We start from the raw sequence: 15,282 nt of genomic DNA on the forward strand, positions 1-15,282 counted from the left end.
TGTTAGACTCTCTGGATGCAGTATGGCAAGCACCTTCTCCTCCCATTTGGTGAATGTTACTGGTGGAATGGGAGGGCCACAGCCAGTCCTCCGAGCTAGCTCATGGTTCTTGTTGGCACGCTCTTTCACCCTACTCTTGAGGTCATGCCACCTCCACTTGAAGTCCGTCAGGGTGTGTGGGGTTGTCCCTACTCCATTGAATTTGTTGACTATCCTTGCTCACATTAGATTTTTTGTGGCTACGGGTGTCCGTTGGACCATGCTTCCAAACAAATGTGGTTCCACTCTGATGACCTCATCTACCATCACTGACAACTCATTGTCAGTGAATTTAGGCTTCTTCTTCTGTGACATGGTGTGTGATGTGCAAGTGGGTGAAAGTTGCAGGTGTGATAGTGGAGATGTGTGTGGTGTGTGGGTGGGAGGAGTGTACCATCCTACTCAGCTGTGGGACAAGGGGGCCTGGTGGGAGTAGTAGTGCTGGCTGCCTGTACACATGCCCCCATGGAAATATTGCTAGCTACCTTTGTGGTGATTCAGAGGAAGGACATGTTAGATCTGTGAGACATGTGTTGGGAAGAGTGAGTTGTACATAAGTGCATTTGTGTTTAGGAAGTGTAGCTTTGTAGTTGCACAAGACAGTACCTAGCAGTGTAATGGTAGACATTTGTTGGTACTTACCAGCCTCCACTCCCCCGGGTATTCATGTGAGACTCTCTGGATGCAGTATGGCAAGCACCTTCTCCTCCCATTTGGTGAATTTTAGTGGTGGAATGGGAGGGCCACTGCCAGTCCTCTGGGCTAGCTCATGGTTCTTGTTGGCATGCTCTTTCATCCTACTTTTGAGATCATGCCACCTCCTCTTGATGTCTGTCAGGGTGTGTGGGGTTGTCCCTACTGCATTGAATTTGTTGACTATCCTTGCCCACATTAGATTTTTTGTGGCTACGGGTGTCCGTTGCACCATGCTTCCAAACAAATGTGGTTCCACTCTGATGATCTCATCTACCATCACTGACAACTCATTATCAGTGAATTTAGGCATATTCTTCTGTGACATGGTGTGTGATGTGCAAGTGGGTGAAAGTTGCAGGTGTGATGGTGGAGATGTGTGTGGTGTGTGGGTGATTGTGATGTGTGCTGATTTGCCTATCCTTTGTGCTGTGGGGTTGAGGCCTTCAGTTCTGGAGTTGTGCAAAGGATTCTGGGCAGGGAAGGGGCTGGTTTTATACTCAGCTATGTGGGTGGGTAAATATGGAGTATTCATGTCAGGGGTGTTGTGTGGGTTGACCTGGGATTTGTATTTTTTACTTGCCATGGGGATGTGTCATTGGGGTGTCTTAGGTGTTTTTGAGGCTGAGCCAGATATACAGCCACACTTGGTAGCCTTGTTGTGTGGTTGCTTTCGACTGCCATTACTCTTCCTGCTCAACCGCAGTGGTTGGAATGCAACAGTCTTTCCACCGGCTCTCCAATTCATGATTTGTTGCGATCACGGCGGTCGGAAAGAACTGATCGTTCCACTGGCACTGCCGTCGTATTGTGATTTCACTTGCGGTCATTCCGCTGGTCGAATGGCGGTTATTGTTATTTCTGCAGCACATCCGCCCTCCGCGTATGGATTTTCAGCTTTTCCGGACAGTCCTGGTGGAGTTTCGTGGAATCCATCCACCGCGGTGGGATTTTTCTTGCGGTGCATCCTAAACTGACCACCGGTTTTGCTGCGGTAGATGCAGACAGTTAATTCCGCTACCACGGCAGTCGGACTGCTTTTCTGACCGCCATCCTAATCGACCCCATAGTGTGAATAGAATAAGAGCAGACCCGGACATAGGTGCTGAAAGGAAATAGCACTACAGCCATATTTCAAATTAATGAAAACATTCAGGGGTCTATTGGGAAATCACCCTGACCACCATGGTAGTGGAAATCAACTGTCTGCCAGTACCGCGGCAAAACCGGCGGTCCGATTAGGATCAACCGCCAAAAAAATCAGACCACGGCAGAACAAGGCCACGAAAGACCGCTCGCAGCGGGCAGAGCTGGTGAAAATCCATCAGCGGCGGTCAGATTCGCTGTGGAAACACACTAAACCGCCGCCAGGCCAGCTGAGCGACCGCACATAAAATTAGGATGCCCCCGATGGGACAGCGGGACGTTCTGCAGTTTTCGACCACTGCAGTCACAAACAGTGATGAATGGGAGAGCCAGTGGAAGGGCTGTAGCATAGCCACCGCTGCGGACGCTCCGTGACAAATATGGCAGTCAACAAAAAATACTCAAAACAAGGCCACCAAGTGCACACAGAAAACTAGCCCTGAAACACCTAACACACCCCAATGACACACCCCCATGGCAACCTCAAAAATACAAATCCCAGGACAACCCACATAACACACCTGACAGCAATACTCCATTTTGGCACACCCACATAGCTGTGTATAAAACCAGCCCCTTCCCTGCCCAGAATCATTTGCACTACTCCACCACACCACACTGAAGGAACAAAACCCTGCAGCACATTGGATAGACAAAACACCACACATCTCACCAGCACAACAACACACACACACACCACCTACACCACCCTCACAACTGCACCTCAAAACATTAGCACATCACACACCATGGCACCACAGAAAATGTCCAAATCCACAGAGATTGAGTTGTCAGTCATGATAGATGAGATAATCAGAGTAAAACCACAATTGTTTGGTACCCTGGTCGAACAGACACGATTAGCCACAAAAGCACAAATGTGGGCAAGGATAGTCGATAAGGTCAATGCAGCAGCTCCAAGCATGAAATCATGAAGTGGTGGCATGACCTGAAGATGGTTGTGAAACAAAAGAAGAACAAGAACCGTGAGCTGGCTCAGAGGACTGGAGGTGACCCTCCCACCCCACCAAAAACATTCACTGCATGGGAGGAGAAGGTGCTTGCCATACTGCATCCAGGCTGGGAAGGACAAACACATGTAAACCATTACACTGCCATATACTGTCTTGCACAACTACAAAGCTATACCTCCTAGGCCCAAGTCCATTCATAGGCACCACAATACCCAACACAGGTCTCACAGATGTAACATCCACTCCATATAAATCACCCCAAAGGTAGGCAGCCTGCAACATTCACAGGGTTGTATGTGTACAGGAAGCCAGCACTGCAACTCCCACCATGCAGCCCTGTCCCACCCCTAAACAGGATGGAGCTCTCCCTCCCACCCAGAATGTGGTAGCCATTGCATTGTTCACCTTCATTTAACAGGTAGGTAGCCATCTTCACAGGGAGGGGTGTTTGAGGGAGGGAGGACTGCAACACAACTACCACCAGGGCCCCCTGTCCCACCCATGAGCAGGATGTAGCTCTCTCCCCTCACCCAGAAGCATGTGGCAGCTGAGGTTCCGTGTGGGACGGAACGACACTTTTTGGGTGGTGACGAATATGGGTGAGTTGGGTATCTATGAACCGCAAATAACGAGTATAGTGGGTGTATGCAGTTTCGCTACGCAACCACGTATGGTTCGTCTGATTTTTGGGTTTGTTCACCTGACCCCTCGGGTTCCATTTTAGATACGGCATCCATTTTGTTTCTTGCCCTCAAGTAGCCAGCGAACGGACTTTGTCCGCTTCGTGACCCTGGGACTCCCAAGCTTACACGAGGGACACGTGTTCTTTGGAGTATGACTTTTATGACGAGGGGAACGACACGACGAAGGCAGATGGCCCCTCTCAAGGCTCATCTTGCCGTGCCGGTCTATTGTTTCAGCCATGCATACATTAGACACGGTGTCTCTGATCCCGTTATCAAGTTCCCTTTATTACTCCTAACACTCTTCTCTAATCTATTGTGCATCCTTGTCCTTTCTTTGCATCTGTTCTTGTCCCTTCTCCTAATGTGTTTACGATCAGGATGGAATGTGTTTTATTGCAGAGAAGATATGTTTTTACAGTTGGGAACTGGCAATACTGTTGTGATTATGTTCCGGCCTCCTGAAACATGAACGCGACCCTTTTGAAGTTTATTATGGGAACCGGGTTGTAATCTTTGTTCACTATACTGTTCTATGGGAAAAACGTGTATAAAAGGAGCGATCCACTTTTGCAAATTGAAGCAGTCTCCGAGAACCTACACGCTGTGTACTTCTTGTGACCTCTGTATCCCTGCAGTAAATAAACGCTGATCTCTGACGTCGCTGGAAGTGTCCCATGCCTCTGTGTTTGGTACGCCAGAACAGGTTACCCGCGAAGGTTTCAGGTGTTGTTCCCTGGCACCGCTGGGTCTTAGAAAAACCCAGTCCTTCAGTTGGCGCCCAACGTGAGGCGACATCAGCGGTACCGGTCCAAAGCCCGACGATCGTGAGGAACTTCGTGTGAAATCTCCGAGGGAAGGTGCACCCCGCTTCATCGATCCAGTTGTCGAAATAAGTGGCCCGACGTCTTTTCCCGCGAAGATCCCCGCCTCCTGACGGCTGCGACGGACTGATGCCCTGACTGTCGACCTGTTTTGGCGCCTGGCGTAGTCCTTTGTACGGCGAGACGATAGACGGGCCTTCCTGGTGACGCCATTGTTCTTTCAGTTAAGTATTTGTGGGTCACTCCCAGTGTTCCTTTGTTGTTTGCATGGTACCATAGCATTTGTGGTTCTTAGTTGTTGAGTTTTATTTGACGATTGCAATTGCCAAAAACCGAGGGTCTCGCAAACTTTTTGCGAGGATATCATAAATTCGATAGCCCTTGAAGTTTGTAAACTCGGTTAGTGTGCGCGATGCCTAGCCGTAGTACTTTGTTCGGGTTTCTCAAATGTTGCAGAATGGATTCCCGGCTGGAGGATTCATGTCCGATACCTCCGGTTGGAACTCCAATTTACGAGCTCTATAGTCGCCATGGCGTGGGTCCTATCGTGTATAATGAATATTGGGTCCGCTACACTAAAAATGATGGGGTTCTTAGTTGGCCATCTCATGGTAGTTTCGAAACTGCAGTTTTAGATAATTTGGAATCTAAACTGTTTAAAAAGAAGGCTAGGCCGGCCATGTTTGATTCCTTCCGGTTGTGGCGGAAAGAGGCCAAGCAGAGAGAAATCAAACAGAGTAAGAGAAATAAAAGAGACGGTGTTATTGCGGTGATGCAAGATGCTGAACAGTATCAGCGAGACAAAAATGAGAAAGAGCAGGAAGTTAGTGCTCGACTTCATCATATGGCGGTGGATAAATGTTATCCGGTGCTACCGTCTAATGACGATAAGTCAGGTGAAGAAGCGGTAGAGGATTCGCTATTGTCTTATCTGTTGAAATCACCACCTCCCTATGCTCCCGATACTCTGGGTCCTGTGATTCTACCTCTTCCTCCACCTGCTGTTTTGGCGGCCGCTGGTCAGCCCGCTGTTCCTCCCGCTCTCCCGCAACCCCTTGTGCCACAAATCGTCCCTCCTCTTTTACCGGCTTCTCTTCCTACTGCACCTTTTCAAGTCCCTCCTCAGTCTGTCGTTCCTACTACTCCTGGTGCCGCGTCAACTTCTATTGCCTCTACCCCTACTGTTGCTGCGCCTGCATCTTCTTCCTCTTCTCCTTCTGTTCGTAGTCGTCTCCTGACTGCTGTTGCTACTCTTTATTCTCCGCTTTTTGGGCCAATACTCGGCTCAACTCTTTCTGATGCCGCTCAGCGGCGTAGTCAGCTTCCTGATGATAGGGAACGTGAATCGCTGGTAAAAATGGCACGTAAATGGATACGTAATCCCGTTAAATACTCTTCGCATGTAGTGTTTGAAACATTTTCTCAGTTTAATGCGCCCACTCAACGATTCGTGTTTGAGGAATTGTGTAAATCGTTGAAGGAGGAGTGGGATTACGATGTGGTAGATAATGTACCGTCAGAGGTTTCTGATCTCCAGCATCGGTTCACAACTGGTGTGATCGTGGGTGACAAGGTTCGAGAAGCTCTAGAACGTCTGTTATCATTTCGATGTACAGTGCAACCTCGAGCATTGTTTAAGGAAGAGACTGCAGCGTGGATGGCACAACCTGGTCAATATCCGATGCGGGAAGTTCCCCCAGTATGGATGCCAGGTGATCCTAATGCTAACCCTGCTGTCCCAGGCCGTTTTCAGAGAGTGTGGATACACCTCCCTTGGAAACGATCGGAAGTCTTACAGGTGAAGCAAACTTTGCCTGATCCCCGTAAAAATCCAGCGGGTTATTATAAGGAGTTGTCCCAATTGGTGGATGCTACTGTTATGAACCTTGCTGATATTGATATGAGTTTGGCAATGTAGTGCCTCAGCCGATTTGGGCGAAAATTCGTCACGAGAATCACGCGGCCGAGTTGGGCGGTGATTGGGCTGCCCTTACAGCGGCAGACGCTCAGCAAGTTGGTGGGGCTAAGCCTGAGCAGCTTATTGTGGAATTGCCCCAGAGAATAATTACCCTCATGAAAACGCTTATGCCGGCGATGCGCGTCAATTGGGACAAGTTGTCCGCGTGCAAGCAAAAGAGGGATGAAAGCGTATCCGACTTCTTTACGAGATTTGAGGAAGCATTTGTCGATCATAGTGGCCAGGACATGGGTTCAGAAGGTGGTCAGCGGTTGTTTGTTGATAAGTTTGTATCGAACTTGTTGCCCGAACTTAGCAATAAGTTGAAAAATTCTGAGAGTTCATGGGCTGTTTCTACCACTGCTCAAATATTGGCTACGGCCCAATATTACGAAAATAGGGAAAAGGAGGAAAGTGAACGTGCAGATAAGAAAACGAAGGATCTTAAAACTAAGGTCCTATTGCAGCAAGCGTATCCTCCGCGCTCAAATTTCAATGATTCGCAACAGCCAAATAGATCGCAATCACAGTTCTCTAGATCGCAGACACGGAATGACTCTCCCGCACCTCGTTTTGTGTTGGGATATAATCAATGTGCGTACTGTCGAGGGGAGGGCCATTTGAAGTTTAATTGTCCGGTTCTCCGTGATAGGAATAATGGTGTGTCAGCTCGAGGAGGTCGTGGTGGTCCTCAACAAGCTTCACGTGGTAGAGGTCGTGGAGTTACTCAGAATCAGGCCGAGCGTTTTGCCACTTCCTCAGACTCGCAGAATTGTTTCGATCGACGTGAACAATCGTCTGGTAGATCTGCACAGTATCATGTGGATGACCATTACGTTGAGCATGATGTTGATACGGATGGTATCTACTAGGACAGCCATAGACAAAGGAAGGGAGAAGTATTAGTTCCGGTTGATCAGAGAGGGCCTTATGTTGCAGTAGCCACATTGGGCGTCGTTGAGCCTTTTCTGTTGGACACTGGTGCAGCAAAAAGTTCCATTATGCATTCGAAACTCCCTGGCGCGCCTTTGTCTGGCTTAACGAATGTTTCCGTTGGATTCTCTGGCGCCCCCGTTAGCAATCCAGTCTCTAGCCCCTTGCCCCTTACGATTGGGTCTCATGAGTTAGAAGCTCCTTTGATTCTGACTACTGGTTGTGGTGAGAATCTTTTGGGCTTGGATTTGTTGAAGAGGTTACATGCGACTTTGTACTGCTCTCCTACGGGTGCGGAGCTTACATTGGGTGAGAATGTGATCTCCCCTATGTACCTGTCCATCGATAAGCTCCCGCCGGAATTGAGTTCTCTTCCGGTTTCTTTGTGGGCAACAGGTCCCAATGATGTGGGCCTACTGAGCATCCCACCTTATGTTGTTCAATTGAAAGCTGATGCGCGCTTACCACACATACCACAGTATCGTATTTCCCTTGATGGTGAACGGGCACTATTAGCGATCATCTATGATCTGATCGGTAAAGATGTTATCGAGGAGACACGAGGTAACGTGTGTAATAGTCCCGTGTTGCCTATTTTGAAACGAACTGATCCGTCCAAGCCTCCCGTGTACCGTCTAGTTATTGACTTACGGGAAGTAAATAAAATTGTTGTCCCGCAGTTTCCTGTGGTTCCAGACATTACAGCTTTACTGACTCTGATTCCAGCCTCTGCATCGTGGTTCTCGGTAATCGATCTGAAGAATGCGTTCTTTAGCATTCCGATTGCTGAGGAAAGTCGTGATTTGTTCGGATTTTCGTTAGGAGGTCGCAGTTTCCGGTTCAAACGCGCACCTCACGGCTACTGTGAGAGCCCATCGATCTACAGCCAAGCTCTTAAAAGTCAACTAGATGCATTTGTGCTGCCAACTGGTGCGGCTTTGATTCAGTATGTTGACGATCTGTTGGTAGCTGCAGATACTGAACAAGTTTGCCGGACTGCTACTGTGTCACTATTGCAGCATCTCTGTGACTTACACCATAAAGTGTCACCTTCTAAGTTACAATATTGTTGTCAAGAAGTTACCTACTTAGGTCACTTATTGTCAAAGGCGGGAAGAAGGTTGACCCCTGAAAGAATTGCAGCAATTGCTCGAATGACTGTGCCGACGACCCAGAGAGATGTGCGTGCCTTTTTAGGTATCACGTCATACTGCAGACAGTGGATTCCGAATTTTTCACTGTTAGCGAAGCCATTGATAGCTCTCACGTGCAAGGACGTTTCGACTCCTTTGCCATGGACGGAGGAATGTCAGAAAAGTTTTTCTGAACTACGTGACGCACTGTGTTCGGCTCCTGTGTTAGGTACTCCTGATTACAGCAAGCCATTCACATTATACGTTCACGAGAGGGAAGGTTGTGCGTTGAGTGTTTTAACGCAACAATTTGGTGGCAAGCAGCGCCCGTGTGCATATTTTTCCTCGACATTAGACCCGGTAGCGAGAGCGTTGCCAAGTTGCTTGAGGGCGACAGCGGCAGCAGCGGCGTCTATTCGGCAGTCCGCAGGTCTTGTTATGGATAATATGCTCATGGTGATGGTTCCGCATGCAGTTGATACTCTTTTGAATCGGACAAAGACTCAACATCTGACGAGTGCAAGGTTGTCTGGGTACGAGCTGACCCTTTTGGCAAGTCATATACAGATCAAACGTTGTAATGTACTGAATCCGGCGACATTGTTGCCGATTAATATGGAATCAGATGATGCGCCACCACATGATTGTTATTTACGAACTGAGGAAGAAACAAAAGGTCGTGTGGACCTAAAAAACACTCCCTTGACAGATCCCGATGGTACCTTGTATGTGGATGGGTCGTGCTTTAAATTGCCGAATGGTGATGTGACGACTGCGTATGCTGTAGTGACGTTGAGCACGGTTGTGGAAACTGCGAGATTGAATCAGAATTCAGCGCAAGCTGCAGAGTTGATTGCATTGACAAGAGCTTGTATTTTGTCTAAAGGAAAGCGAGTGAATGTGTTTACCGACAGTCAGTATGCATTCGGTGTTGCGCATAACTTTGGAAGATTGTGGAGAGAAAGAGGATTTATGACATCGCATGGTACGAAGATTCAGCATGGGCAGCTTGTGAATGACCTTTTGGATGCACTTACACTGCCTAAACAAGTGGCGATCGTTAAATGTAGTGCACATCGGAAAGTGACGGATGATGTTGGTCGTGGTAATGCGTTTGCGGATGAGATTGCTAAGGAAACGGCTAAGGATCTTGCGACCCGAATGTATGTCACGAGTTCAGTGAGGTGGCCGATGGAGACTGGTATGTGTGAAAATACTATTGAGAGTGTGAAAGCAATTCAGAACGAAGCTACTAAAGCCGAAAAGACTAAGTGGAAAGAAAGTACGGGAAAGTTGGACATGCATGGATGTTGGGTTGACCTGACGGAATGTCAGAGGTGGATGTTACCAGATGCGTACGTATTAGCTGTTGTGACGATGGCTCATGGGTTGGCACATATTAGTGCGAAAGGAATATGTAGGTTTTTGTCACCTGTATGGAGAAATGAGGGTATTGCTAAGTGTGCCGAGAGAGTGGTTAAGAACTGTATGGTGTGTTTGGTGTACAATCCCGGCAAGGGCACTCCCACTCCACCTGGTCATTTTGCTCCTCCTGTTTGTCCCTTTGAGGTTATCCAGCTGGACTTTATCCATATGGAGAGATGCAATAACCTAAAGTATGTTTTGGTTGTGGTTTGTGCGTTCTCCAGATGGATTGAGGCCTATCCTCTTAAGGATAACACTGCCCTGTCCACAGCAAAAATCCTGCTGAAGGAATACTTTCCTCGGTACGGAATGCCACGGATTGTATGGTCGGATAATGGAAGTGAGTTTGTGGGAAGTGTAATGCGGAGTGTGTGCAAGGGTCTTGGAATTCGCCAAAAATTCCATAGCGCTAATCATCCACAGGCAGCGGGTTTGGTTGAAGGGTACAATGGTACCCTAAAACTAAAACTTGCCAAGATCCAGGCTACGACTGGTCTATCATGGCCTGATGCCTTGCCTCTGGCTCTCCTATCGACCAGAGCGACCGTACACTCTCGAGTAGGGCTTAGCCCACATGAGATTGTGTTCGGCCGCCCTGCGAATATTTGGGGGGTCCCGAGACCAAGGGCTTTTAATAGTCTTGAGTACCCAATGTTAATTGATTACCTGCATGATTTGACCACTAAACTACGGTTAATCCATCAACAGGTCTTTGAAGCTCTACCGGCGCAGACAGAGGGCCCTGGACACCAGCTCCGGCCAGGAGACTGGGTTGTTACCCGAAATTTTGGTCGGAAGCGTAACTTGGAGCCAAGATTTGTAGGACCCTTTCAAGTCTTATTGACGACGAGGACTGCGGTTCGACTGGAGGGCCGGAAGAATTGGGTGCATGCCAGCCATACGAAAAGGGTACCGATTCCCTTACCAACGGATGGTTGGGTGAGGACTGGGATTTCGGCAACAGAAACTGAGACTCCTTTGCACTTTGTGCCGTTTAGCGACGCTCAACCTGTGGGGAATGATTTGTCACTGCCAAACCCACATGTGGAGTTATCGGTAGCAGAAAGCCCAAGGTCTGACTCGTTGTCCACTTCATCGAATACTGTTGCGCCAGCCGAACAATTGTTTGTAGAGCAAACTCGACCTGGAAGAAGTTGATACTTTCTTCGTTCAAGGACTAATAAAAATTAGTTGTATATTTGCTTTTGATGTTATGAACATTATGGACAATTATATCCTTTCTTTTTGAGTTTTTATGTGCTTTCCCACGGCTTAGAGATTTGTAATCTGAACTTTTCGAGGGAACCTCTCCATCCGGGTCACCGTAGGGCCGTGCGGGTACTCCTTTCTGTTTAGCAGGTTTCTGACGCTAGGCCGGTTACTTTTGTCGATTCCTGGGAACTCCTGGGGATTGATAATCGCTACTCAGAACGAAGTGCGTCAAATACGTCACGGACGGTTTGTAGAGGATGGCATTCTCTAAGCTGTTGGAAGTAGAAAGGATGTCGGCGCAGAGATCAGAGTTAAGAAGAGTTGTATGTACAAAATGCTTTTTGTTTCAGGTGTTCCTATTGTTCCTGATCGTATCTATGTTATTGGTGGGTGGAGTGTATTTTGGAGTACAGTTGTTATTACCTTCTGTTTCACCTACCTCTTCTCCTAAACTGAGCTCCCTCACCACTGTTTCCCCACATTCTTTTCATCCCCTGCCTCAACATGAACAGGTTAGGCGTGCGGAATTTATGAATAACTCCTTCGTTCAACTTCTACATCAGCATCAGTTGGTGATGAATACTACCAATTGTTGGGTGTGTGGGTTAATGCCACATACCATGGATAGGGGTATTCCATATTTGGTCCTTCCTTACAGTTCCCAGGGTTCGGCTCGAGCATTCCAAACTATGTTCCGTAGTGCACTAGATTCCTACCCCAGTCGAGAGCCACGTTCTGCCAATTTTGGTCCTGGGCCGTATCACAAACCTTTGGCGATAGCGATAGCGGATTTAGATAGAGATGTTTTTGATGCATCGCTTATCCCAAATGAAGAGGTACAGGCTTATAAGGATCTGAGCGAGGCTGAGTATAGTACGTCAGTGGGTGATAGACAGCTTAAGAGCTCGTCCCCAATATGGATTGTACCACACCTTGGTAATTTCTGCTTGAAAGGTCTGGGTCGAAATCCGAGAGCACAACTTGGGAACAGTGCTTGCACTGACACGTATGTTCTGCCGATGCTCTCCTCCCCTGTTTTTCTGACCGCTAAGGGCACTTATTTTGTATGTTATGAACGCGCATATACATGGTTACCCCGTGATTTTTCGGGTACCTGTTATATTGCAAATCTTTTACCACCGACTTTCACAGTTGCCTCAGATTATCACAAGACTAGAGTTGTGAGAGGCGTTATTAGCAAAGAGGATACTGCCGGTCAAGAAGCAGGAGACTTCTTTAAGGGTTTCTTGCCGTTTTGGGGACCTATGGTTAATAGTAGGAACCTAAGACAGCTGACACGTGTAGTAGAGTCGACTGCTAGTATTACTGCAAGTGCCCTTGGTAATCTCACAGCTGAACTTCAGGCGGATAGACTCATGACGTTGCAGAACCGTATGGTTCTAGATGTTGTTCTCGCAGATAGAGGTGGTGTGTGTAAAGTTATCCATTCGAGTTGTTGCATTTTTATTCCTGACAATGCTCCAACTGTCTACCAAGCCATCTCGAAGTTGTACAAGATCTCCGAGTCCATACACGTGGACGAAGGTAATTGGACGCTACTAGGATGGTTTTGGGGCCTGATGTCAACTTGGGGTTGGAAGATTCTGATGATCGTAGGAGTTGTTGTAACGTTTCTGTTCACGTGTTGTCTTTGTGTACAGTGTGGTCCTATGTGCTACAACGTGTATAAGACGACCATCTGTTACCAAGGAGACGTTGATGAATAGAATTATGTTCCAGCAGCAACTGAACGATCTGATGAATATTGAAATAGATTCTGATCTTGACTAGTGCTTGCCTACATGAGGGCAAAAGGAGCGTCTGAGGTTCCGTGTGGGACGGAACGACACTTTTTGGGTGGTGACGAATATGGGTGAGTTGGGTATCTATGAACCGCAAATGACGAGTATAGTGGGTGTACGCAGTTTCGCTACGCAACCACGTATGGTTCGTCTGATTTTTGGGTTTGTTCACCTGACCCCTCGGGTTCCATTTTAGATACGGCATCCATTTTGTTTCTTGCCCTCAAGTAGCCAGCGAACGGACTTTGTCCGCTTCGTGACCCTGGGACTCCCAAGCTTACACGAGGGACACGTGTTCTTTGGAGTATGACTTTTATGACGAGGGGAACGACACGACGAAGGCAGATGGCCCCTCTCAAGGCTCATCTTGCCGTGCCGGTCTATTGTTTCAGCCATGCATACATTAGACACGGTGTCTCTGATCCCGTTATCAAGTTCCCTTTATTACTCCTAACACTCTTCTCTAATCTATTGTGCATCCTTGTCCTTTCTTTGCATCTTTTCTTGTCCCTTCTCCTAATGTGTTTACGATCAGGATGGAATGTGTTTTATTGCAGAGAAGATATGTTTTTACAGTTGGGAACTGGCAATACTGTTGTGATTATGTTCCGGCCTCCTGAAACATGAACGCGACCCTTTTGAAGTTTATTATGGGAACCGGGTTGTAATCTTTGTTCACTATACTGTTCTATGGGAAAAACGTGTATAAAAGGAGCGATCCACTTTTGCAAATTGAAGCAGTCTCCGAGAACCTACACGCTGTGTACTTCTTGTGACCTCTGTATCCCTGCAGTAAATAAACGCTGATCTCTGACGTCGCTGGAAGTGTCCCGTGTCTCTGTGTTTGGTACGCCAGAACAGGTTACCCGCGAAGGTTTCAGGTGTTGTTCCCTGGCACCGCTGGGTCTTAGAAAAACCCAGTCCTTCACAGCCATTGCATTGTTCACCTTCATCTAACAGGTAGGTAGCCATCTTCACAGGGAGGGGTTATGTGGGTGGGAGGCCTGCACTACAACTCCCAACAGGCAGTCTTGTCCCACCCCTGAGCAGGATGGAGCACTCCCTCCCACCCAGAAGCAAGTGGCAGCCATTGCATTGTTCACCTTCATCTAACAGGTAGGCAGCCATCTTCACAGGGAGGGGTGTTTGGGGGTGGAAGGCCTGCACCACAACTAGCACCAGGGCCCCCTGCCCCACCCATGAGCAGGATGTAACACTCAAACACCTCCCCAGAATGTGGTACTTTAGAATTTGGGACCGCGTTGACTTCTCTGTGATCTGTTCAGCTTGGCTCCGCTGCCCCAGGTCAGTCCGGTCCCACGAGCTCCCCGTCCTACGGCCACCTGTGATTAGCATCAGGGTGTGATACACCATAAAGCCTTTTTCATCCCACACAAGCCTCCGGCTAATCTCTTTCACACCTGACTCTTCCTGCTTTATGGCTTGTTTTCCAAACAGGAGATGCCCGTGTTTATTGGGGCCTGTTGATATCTGATGTGGGATCTGAGCCTCGCTGGGTAAATAATTGTGGGCTGGCTTAACTGGAATGTGGGATGGTCATCATGACCCTGCCTTTTCGTTTGTAATGGATACATGTAAATGACCATATCGTAAAACAAGGAATGTGTGCCTGAAGCATGATATTTTGTATTTAAGGAGAAGCCCATTTCTGTAATTTTAAGCAGTCTCCTGAGAACATACATTGTGTTGTACTTCTCGGATACCTGTAATTGGTCTGCAGCCAATAAATCGATCTTTGACTTCACCTAGAAGACTCTGTGTTTCTGTAGGTCTGAAACAGGAAGAACCCGAAGTCTTAGGGTGTGTTCCCCTGCACCGCTGGGCTTAAAATTCCCAGTACTTCAGTTGGCGCCCAACGTGGGGCGATTTCAGCGGTACCAGTCCAAGCCAGAGGTTCGTGAGGAGCTTCGTGTGGAAATTCTGGAGGAAGGCCGCCACTTCATCGACCCCTGCATGTCGACGTGGTCCGAAAGTCTTTTCTGCGAGGTTCTCCGCATCCCGACGGCTACGAAGGACTGCTGCCCTGATTAATCGCCCTGTTTTGGACCCTTGACGATTTTGGTAGAGCGAAACAATCGAGAGAGTCTTCTGGTGACGCCATCAATCATCGATATTCAGTTAAGTATAAGTGGAGCGTCTCCCAGTTTGTTTGGTATCCTTCGGGATTTTTGGTATCCTTCGGGATCATTTTGATTTGGAGCTTGCAAGTGCCAAAGCCAGAGGACTCGTGTATTCACGAGACTATCGTATTCGATAATCCTTTGAAGTTTGAAACTAGACTAGTGAGCGAAGATGCCTGGTTCTAGTGTATTTGGTAGATTGTTTTGTTTGGGTTGTGGAAGGGATTCCCAATTAGAGGATTCGTGTCCGGTTCCTCCAATTGGAACTCCAACTTATGAGCTTTATGTAAAACATGGCGTGGGCCCCATTGCATATAATG

Source organism: Triturus cristatus, chromosome 3_1 (genome assembly GCF_964204655.1).
Source record: "Triturus cristatus chromosome 3_1, aTriCri1.1, whole genome shotgun sequence".
Classification (NCBI taxonomy): domain Eukaryota; kingdom Metazoa; phylum Chordata; class Amphibia; order Caudata; family Salamandridae; genus Triturus; species Triturus cristatus.